The sequence below is a fragment of the Quercus suber genome, unplaced genomic scaffold, assembly GCF_002906115.3.
Source record: "Quercus suber isolate HL8 unplaced genomic scaffold, Cork oak 2.0 scaffold_312, whole genome shotgun sequence".
Taxonomy (NCBI): domain Eukaryota; kingdom Viridiplantae; phylum Streptophyta; class Magnoliopsida; order Fagales; family Fagaceae; genus Quercus; species Quercus suber.
The window spans coordinates 279,521-288,712 of record NW_027069768.1 but is presented as its reverse complement, the minus strand read 5'-3'; the positions used below and the strand labels follow the sequence as shown (position 1 = coordinate 288,712).

At 31.9% G+C, this 9,192-nt stretch overlaps 1 long non-coding RNA gene across 1 annotated transcript; it reads left to right on the top strand.

Annotated features, from left to right (window-relative positions):
• The first annotated feature begins 1,962 nt into the window (after positions 1-1,962).
• Positions 1,963-3,873, top strand: LOC111989627 (uncharacterized). Its single transcript, XR_010632738.1, has 2 exons — positions 1,963-2,260; positions 2,734-3,873. It is a non-coding gene; the product is annotated as an uncharacterized LOC111989627 (long non-coding RNA).
• The last annotated feature ends 5,319 nt before the right edge of the window (positions 3,874-9,192 follow it).

Here is a 9,192-nt window from a genome sequence, read left to right as displayed (position 1 = left end):
ATAAAATAACCAAAGTTTAAAATGAAAAAATAAATTATATGACAAGTTGTAACTGGTGGAAAATAAAGTAGAATACAAAGAATGAAACCAAAGATTTGTATTCGTTACTTGGCATGTACCCATTTAGACTTTAGAATAATTGTTCAAATTGCCAAAATAGATCTTTTTTTCTTTGTTGAATCAGATGCATCTTGAGATTATGTTGGTAGACTACTTGTATAACTGCTTATTGGCAACACTCAGCCATCATTTCTGATAAAGAGTTACCTCTCAATTTGTATTTGTTCGTTTGCATGGGCCACTGTTAAATTATTCTAGATCTATAACCATTGACCAAAAGATTTGAAAAAATTACATTACTCTGGTCTATGAGATCATGATTAACCCAACTATAGGTGATCATTGATGCAGGCAAGCAAACGATTTTAATAATTCTAAATGTTAAACCATACCAAGCTTTGTACCCAGTTGAAGATCAGGTTGTGTTTTTATTTGATTAAGAAGCGTGCTGTTGTAGTAATTATTGGGAACTAATTTTTAAATTTTGTAACTACATAAAAATTATAAATAAGTAATTTTTTCTCAAATCTTATTTCATACTAATATCAATTAAAGTATTAATAGCATAAAAATTAAAAGTTCATATTATAACCCAATAAAGTTCCATCCAAATTCTATATATATAATCAAAGAAAGACAAAATGAAATGTGGTTTTTTTTTTTTTGGTGGGAAAAATGGTTGGGGACATTAAAGTTTCAATGAATAATTTATCTACATAACCGTAAAAAACTTTTAATTACTCAATTATATATTTAAAATTCAAATTTATGTTGAATAAAATTTACATATTTTTATGTGAGTTAAATGAATTTGTATTAAAACTTGGTAAACCTATCTTAAAATGGCACAAATCATATAAGTGGATAAAATGTAATTAACCTAGTCTTTTAGTTGTTGTTTGTGTGTATACTTGTACTATTTGCTTCAACAAAGTAGAATTTTTCAATACAATATTAAGATTATTTACTGGAACGTTATTGGCTTCATAGATCGCTTCCTCCAACTTTGGGAATTTTTCAAGTCCAAATTTGGTATTTCTGAATGATAATATACTTTCTCCTTGTATCGGCGAAAAACAACCTTGAATACAGATATAAATGCGGTCAGGATTGGCAATGAGTATTCCAAGAAAATTAGGAGCCATTGAATTAAATAAACCGCAGAGATGAGAAGAATTGCTCCACGTGCAAAGGATCTAATCCCAAAAGATGCAAGGATCTAATCCAAAAGATGCTCCAAGAGTGGTAGTAAAAGTTTGAAGCTTTATCTCCAGTCATAATAGTTGTAAACAGTAGCTTGGCTCAACAAACGTACCTAACTGTTACGTGGAAAAACATAACAAACTTTGACTCTGTAGTTGACCCGCTGCTTTTACGTTCCACATTTTCCTGGCCGAAGGAAAAGAGGCGTGTCCTTCTTTGGAAATGTATGGAACCATCCTATTTCTGTTCTCTTTTTATAGCTAAGATTAAGAGGACTCTTTCAAATTAAACCGATCTTTTGATTCGTTAAGTACTGATTAGCCACACTTTCATTCCTGTTATCATCCAAATGAGTACGTTGTTTTTTTGGTTTGATGCTTAATTAATGCTTCTACAACCAAAAGATGTTACAATTTAATTTCTTTTATGGTATTATTATTATTCCATCTAATTCCTTTCATCTTATTTCTTCGTGTCAATACTCATGCTGCTAAACTATCAATCGCAAATGGTTTTAGTTTTATTCTCCATTCTCTTCTGATCAGATTGATATCTCTTGGGACTTGGAAGACCCACTCAATTTCTTAACCTCTTCTTGGACTCTCGGCTACTGGAATCCTTAAGCAACTCAGTCAGTTGATTTGGCTAAGAATTCGAATCTTTACTTCTTTAGTGTTCAGACTTATGTCTTATGCCTGAGAGCGATGTAAATAAAAGTGGACTTTGTGGAGGGCCATCGGATTCATGTAAAAATCATAAATGGGCTTTCGAAGTTTCTTTCAAAAATGGGTTTCTAGTTGGTTTTGTGGTTTTTGTTATATTATATACAGTTTTTTTTACGCACTATTTTAATCTTTGGGTGGGATCAAAGAAGAGAAGTAAGAAGATGCGAACAAGCGCAACAGTGTTGACAGCGAGCAGGAAGAAGAAGGGTAAAGAAGTTGATCAAGTTACCCAATTGCCAACCCTTGGCTTCGATCAAGAAAAAAACATAGAGGTACTTTTTCTCATCACTAAAATTTTTTCTCCTACATTTTCTACTTAGCATGTTTTCATTTTACTTTTCTTATAGAATAACTGAAGTTTAAATTGAAAGGTAAAGGAAACCCATACGTACTAAGTTGAAAATGTAGGAGAAAATTAAAAAAAAAAACTACTAATTCATTATTCAAAAGAAAGAAATATGATAATTTAAAATATAATATATTTTTGGTTCTAAATTTCTAACACTACTTTAGACCATTGTATATGGTATTAATATAATATATATAGCTAAAAGAATCTACTCACTCATTTTTTATTCAGCTCCTCCAAAGACGAATTCCAGGCTTCCCCACTGCATATATATGAACTCTATATTGAGTGCGAAGAACACTAAAAATAAGAAAATAAAATTTACACCCTTATGATGTCATGCATCCCTTACTAGTGATGGGTAAAAAAATCTTGACAGATTATTTTGATCCACAGATTTTCAAGTTGGAGAGAATGGTTACCCGAATGAGCCTTACAGAACTTCATGAGGCAACTGGCAATTTTAACACAAGCAATATCATTAGATTGGGAAAGTTCGGAATGATGCACAAGGAAGTGCTTCCAAATGGTCTGCCCCATGCGATTAAGAGGTTACATGATTCCCAATCTTTTGAGAGACAATTCGTGTCTGAGCTTTTGGCTCTAGGTATATTGAAACACAATAACATAGTTCCCTTATCAGGATACTATAGAGAAAGGAAGGAAAAGCTTTTGGTGTACAAATATATATCAATAGTAACCTTTATTATTGGCTACATGCAGCGAAATGTAGGACTAAGATCTTGGAATGGCCTTCGAGGATTAAAATTGCCATTGGAATAGCAAGAGGCCTAGCATGGCTTCATCATGATTGCAATTTCCGTGTAGTCCATATCAACTTGAGTTCAAACTCTATCTTACTTGATCATAATTTTGAGCCTAAAATATCGAATTTTGGTGACTCAATAATATCGAATTTTGGAGGGGAAATGTTCAAGAACCTAAGAGGCAATGGCATTTTTATAGGTAGTGATGTTTGGGAGTTGGGGTATGTAAAAAAGGATGTCTACGACTTTGGAATTTTGCTTCTTGAGCTAGTTTTAGGGAAGGAATCCATTGAAATTAATAATTTTGCCAACAATTCCAATGGGAGTTTGGTTGACTGGATCGCTCATCTTTTGCTAGCTCTTTTGATCTCTACAATATGATTGATGAATCTTTGATTGGCTGAGGATTTGAAGATGAAATCTTTGAGTTACTTAGAATTGCATATACTTGTCTTAAACTCTTTCCTAGTCAAAGGCCAACGATGCTTGAACTATACAATAAAATTCGTATTTTTGGGGAGAGATCGCCTCACAAGTAACTTTGAGATATTGAGGCAATCTAAAATTGCCACTGCAAGTACCTCTGGTGAAATCGCAGAGGCTGAAATTACATAGGCAAATTACAGCATGGCATCCTAAGTCTGAAACAGATTTGGATTTATGTTTGTTTTCTATAATAATATTTTATTGTCCTTTACTGGTTTTTTATTTTCTATTTTTGGGTAATCTGTGACTTTAAAAAAATGGGGCAATAAAGTTATATTCTCTCTATACATTATAACTAAGACATTAGATATGTTAAGAAAAACGGTATAATATTTTAGGAGTACAACAATAAGTCCAAATTTTCTGTCTCATCTTCCTGCTCCTCTTTATACTCCACAAATAAAAATATGCAACATGTCCATTTATTTAATTAAATGCAAAATTTATGTCTTATTATTTCAATTACCTAAAATAAATAGACATTAAAAAATCTCGTCATATTCCCACAGCCCCATCCCCACCTTTGCCGGCAGCCAAGTGATATGAGTTAATTAAGAGATAATTTTAATCTCTTCTAAAGGATACTAACGTGTCAGAGTAATTCTTTTATTACGTTCTATGTTGAATCCATTTGCTTCATGCCTAGCCTAAAACGGTCTGAATGAACTATTACCTTGGGTTCGAAACTGTCCAACCACGATCTCCGGGACTCACCTTCAAAGATCATCACGTAATCTCACAAACCATTAATTGCAACCATCTGCAATAACCTTGACCCAAATCAGTACAACCAAACAACACAATGGGTTGCCACCGTATAGAGGCCATATATTTTTGCTCCAGTTGCCATCTTCTTCATGGGTTTGGGAGGGACAAAAGTGGAAGAGTGACGAGTTTCGTCGGAGGTGGTAGGCTTGGTGGTGGCAATTGGCTGTGACCATAGTGGCTGCCAGCAAAGGTGGTGGTGGGGTGGTGGGAATATGATGGTGTTTTTAGGTAATTGAAATAATTAGGCATAAATTTAGCATTTAATTAAATAATTGGACATGTGGCATAAATAATTACAAGAAACATTTTTTTTTTGAGAAATAATTACAACATGTTGCTAACATGCAGCTCAAACCCTTCTCCCCCTAAACCCCTAAGCACTTTGTATATGGGGACGTGCCAATTCAGCTACAACGCCTTTGGCAATTACAAGAAACATCTATTTGTTCAATTTTGTTGAAATATATGGTTAATAATAACACAAAATGGCAAATAATTTGATTCATAGCTGTATAAGTTGGAGGAAATGGTTCCAAGGATGAACTTTACAGAACTTAGTGAGGCAACTAGCAATTTCAGCACAAACAATTCCAATGAGTTGGGAAAGATCAAGATGATGTACAAGGTAGTGCTTCCAAATGGTTCATCCTTCCAGTTAAGAGGTATATGGTTGTCAATCATTTGAGAAGTAGTTCATTTTAGAGTTATTAGCTCTTGGTACATTGAAACACAATAACTTAGTTCCCATCTTGGGTTCTGTAGAGAAGGAAGGAAAAACTTCTAGTGTACAAATATATATCGAATGGTAATCTTTATGATTGGCTACATGTAGGGGAGAGCATGGATAAGATCTTGGATTGGCCTTTGAGGATTAAAATTGCCATTGGGATAGCAAGGGGCTTAGCATGGCTTCACCATCAAGGTTTTCAAACCCAGACCGTTCAAAGAACCAGAGAAGGGAGAGGTTCAAGGTTTTTAAGGTCAGACCGAGGTCCAACCGAGGTCCAACCGTGATGACGTTAAAATTAATTTAATATTAATTAAAATACAAATAAATGTATTAAATGTGTAAAAATATGAAAATTTACCCTTAAAAAAAATTAAGCAATTAAAACAACTTTCAAATGTATTTTCATTATTTTTATAAAGTGAATAGAAAATAATAAATATAAACAAGCTTTAAAAATTTTATTTATTATTCTTTCAAATAAAAAATGCATTTTAATTTAAAATAACATCATTTTTAACATAAATTTACAATTTTCATATTCATATTTATTGATGTGAAAGAATAATTCTTGAACCAAAAAAAGAAAAAAGAAAAAAAAATACTATTAAGTAAATAGTGATAAAATTAAATCCAAAACTATTAATCTTGTAGAATTAAAATAAATAAAATATAAGTTTCAAGAAGAATCAAGGAAGCCTAGTGGTTCAGTGGTTAGCGTGTTGGACAAAGGTCCAAAAATCCTAGGAGGTCGCTGGTTCTATTCCTGGAGCACGCGTTTTAGCTAATTAATTTCAGAACCGGTTTTCACTCACTAAAGAACTAGATTGGGGCCCGGGTCACTGGTAACCGGGTCAAACCGTCTGGTCCGGTCCGGATTTCACAACTATGTTCACCATAAGTGCAAATTCCGAGTAGTCCATCTTAACTTGAATTCAAACTCTGTGTTACTTGATATGAATTTTAAGCCAAAGATATCAAATTTTGGAGGTGTAAAAATTCCGAGTTATGGAGGTAATGTTCATGGATTCAATTGACATTGATTTGAGCAATAGCGCTTTCGTAGACAGTGGGGTTTGGGAGTTCGGTTTTGTTAAAAGGGATGTCTCTGACTTTGGAGTTTTGCTTATTGAGCTAATTATAGGGAAGGAATCCATTCAAATAAATAGTTATCCAAACAATTTGAATGAGAGTTTGGTTGATTGGATTACTCATCTTTTGACAAGTTTTTCTGATGTCTACAGTGTCGTTGATAAATCTTTGATTGGCCGAGGATTTGACTGTGAAATCTTTCAGTTCTTTAGAATTGCATTTACTTGTCTAAAGCCCTTCCCAGGTCAGAGGCCAACAATGCTTGAATTGTACAATACAATAAGTATTTTTGGGAAGAGATATAGCATCACAAATGACTTTGAGATATTGAGTCAATATGAAACTGCTACTGCAAATACGTTATATGAAATTGCTGAGGTAGAAATTATGTGACCAATTAAAGCATGGCATACAAGTGTAGAATTAAGTAGGGACAAATTTGTATATAGATTTATTTTTGGATTATGTTTGCTTGCTATAATATATATTGTAGACACTCAATTTTGCATCCATAATTTAATCAAGGAAGATGGCTAGAATGACCATTCATATACCCCAAATTCATGATTGCATTACATGCATTAATTCATTCATTGCATATCATAAAAATGATTTTGAGGTTCCAATGGTTGCGATGGTATGCCCAATTTTAAAATCGGATAGTCGAATTGCAAGATATCGCATGGTCAAGTTTGCACAGTCTGCATGCATTTTGTTTAGGTAAAACCAATCATGCATGATTAATTTAAATTAGTTTTGATTGGCTAGATAATTAAAATTTATTAAATAATTTTGTGATTAGTTGACAGTTAGTGTAAAAAATAAGCTTACTTGCATAGGAATAAAAGAGATAATCAGATAACTACAAAATTGTGGATAATCAATACTTTTTTGAGTATTTATCTACAAGATAATCATTACTGAAAAGACTTGAATCATTAGAAAAGAGGTCTAATTTTTAGAATATGGATTAAAAACGCGTCTAAGTGCAAGTCCTGGCTAAAGAAACCTCAAAAAAGTGGTCCAAAGTGGACCAAAACTCAAACGTGAGACTGGCACCCAAAAGGGCCATTTAGCACTTTTGGAGTGCCGATTGGCACTTTCCAAGTGCTGTTTGGCAGTTTTTAAGTGCCGATTGGAACAAACGTGGGCCCCAGCCCAAGGGCACTTGGATTGAGATAAAAACACATCCTTTTTTATTTTTTAGAGATAAGGATGTGTTCTAGTTTGTATTCTGATCATTTAGCTAATTTTTCGAACATCTCAGCCCTTATAAATAGATGCTACATCTCAAAACTCAGCACACTTTTTCACGTTCTCTGAACCCCCCTCTTTCTGGCTCTTCTCTTCTTTTCATTTCCCTCTTACGTTAAAGACGTTCTAGAAGCTCTGGCCTTAGGGATTTCTTTTCTATAAGCAAAATTTTTTAGGTTTCAAAGAATTGAATAAATTTCTTTGAACCCTAAAATATTCCTTCACTAAGAAGAGCACGCTCATGCAAGAGGTCGTTTTTCTTTTCTTTTTCTATTCCTTTTAGTTAATTCTACTTGATGATGCATGAATAGCTTTAGGATGCTTTTATTATTTTTGATTTCTGATGTTGTTGCCATGTGTTGTTAAACTTTTCTTTAAAAAATGTTCTTAGTATATTTTTGTTGTTATGATTTCTCTTTTGAGTCTCAAAAATCTGTTAATTAACAAAGATTAAAAAAAAAAAAAATAAAACTGATTTGAATTTTTCAGATCAGATTTTTTAACATACAAAAATATAAAAAAAAAAAAAAAAAAAAAAAACTAAAACTGATTTGAATTTTTCAGATCAGATTTTTTAACATACAAAAATAAATCTGTATTTTCCTTAAATACAGATCTGATTTTTTTTTTTTTTTTTACACATCAAAACAGATCTGTATTTTCCTTAATACAGATCTAATGTTTTTTACACATGAAAACTAATCTGTATTTTCATTAAATACAGATCTTATTTTTTCTACACACCAAAATTGATCTGTATTTTCACTAAATATAGATCTGATTTTTTGCGCACAAAACTGATCTGTATTTTCATTAAATACAAATCTAATCTTTTTGAGAAAATTTTCTTTGTCACAAAAATAGCAGTTTTTGGAAGTTTAAAAGAAAAAGTTAAAAGTTGAGATGGTTTTTGTTTGATGCATGTAACATAGATTTATTTTCATAAGTGTAGTTCCTCTTCTAAAAAAAGTCTTCTTCTTATTTTATTCATAAAAAAAAAAAAAAAAAGATCTGATTTTTTCTTTACAAATCTAGATTTTCTTATTCACAAATCAGATCTGATTTTTCTTAATAAAATTCACCATTTTTAGCTTTGTTCCAAAACAGATTTGATATTTTTTAGTAAAAACCTTGTTCTTTTTATTTACATTAAAACATATCTGACATTTTTTACAAAAATCTTGTTCCTTTCTTTACATAAAAACAAATCTAATTTTCCTTACAAATCTAATTTTTTATTTACACAAAAATAGATCTGAGTTTGCTTTACAAATCTCAAATTTTTTTAATTCACAAAATAGATATGAATTTTTCTAAAAAATAGGATACATTCATAAGATAGATTTATGTGACTTAGTTTTGGTTAAGTGTGTCATGTATGTTCAACATATCATTCATATCATGCAAAAATGGTATATTAGTCATTAGAGTCTAGAATACCAGACTTTGTCTAGGCAGAATGAGTGTCTAGCACCTTCCCATTCTGTAACCTAGCCTCCGAACTTAGTTCTTTTGGATAGGTAGACCTATGCTTTGTCTTTCTTTTTAATTTTGGTAGATTGTAACTAGGACCAAAAGCTTTATACGCTTTTGCATAGGTTGTAACTAGGACTCAAAGCCTTGTAAGGTTTAATTTACCAAAATTGTACCTTTCTTTATTCAATCAATGATAGTCAAATTATTCTAAGCATGTAATTTGTATTTATTATTATTATTTTTTTTTGTATAAAAAATAAGTGGTGACTCCACAACACTTACCCA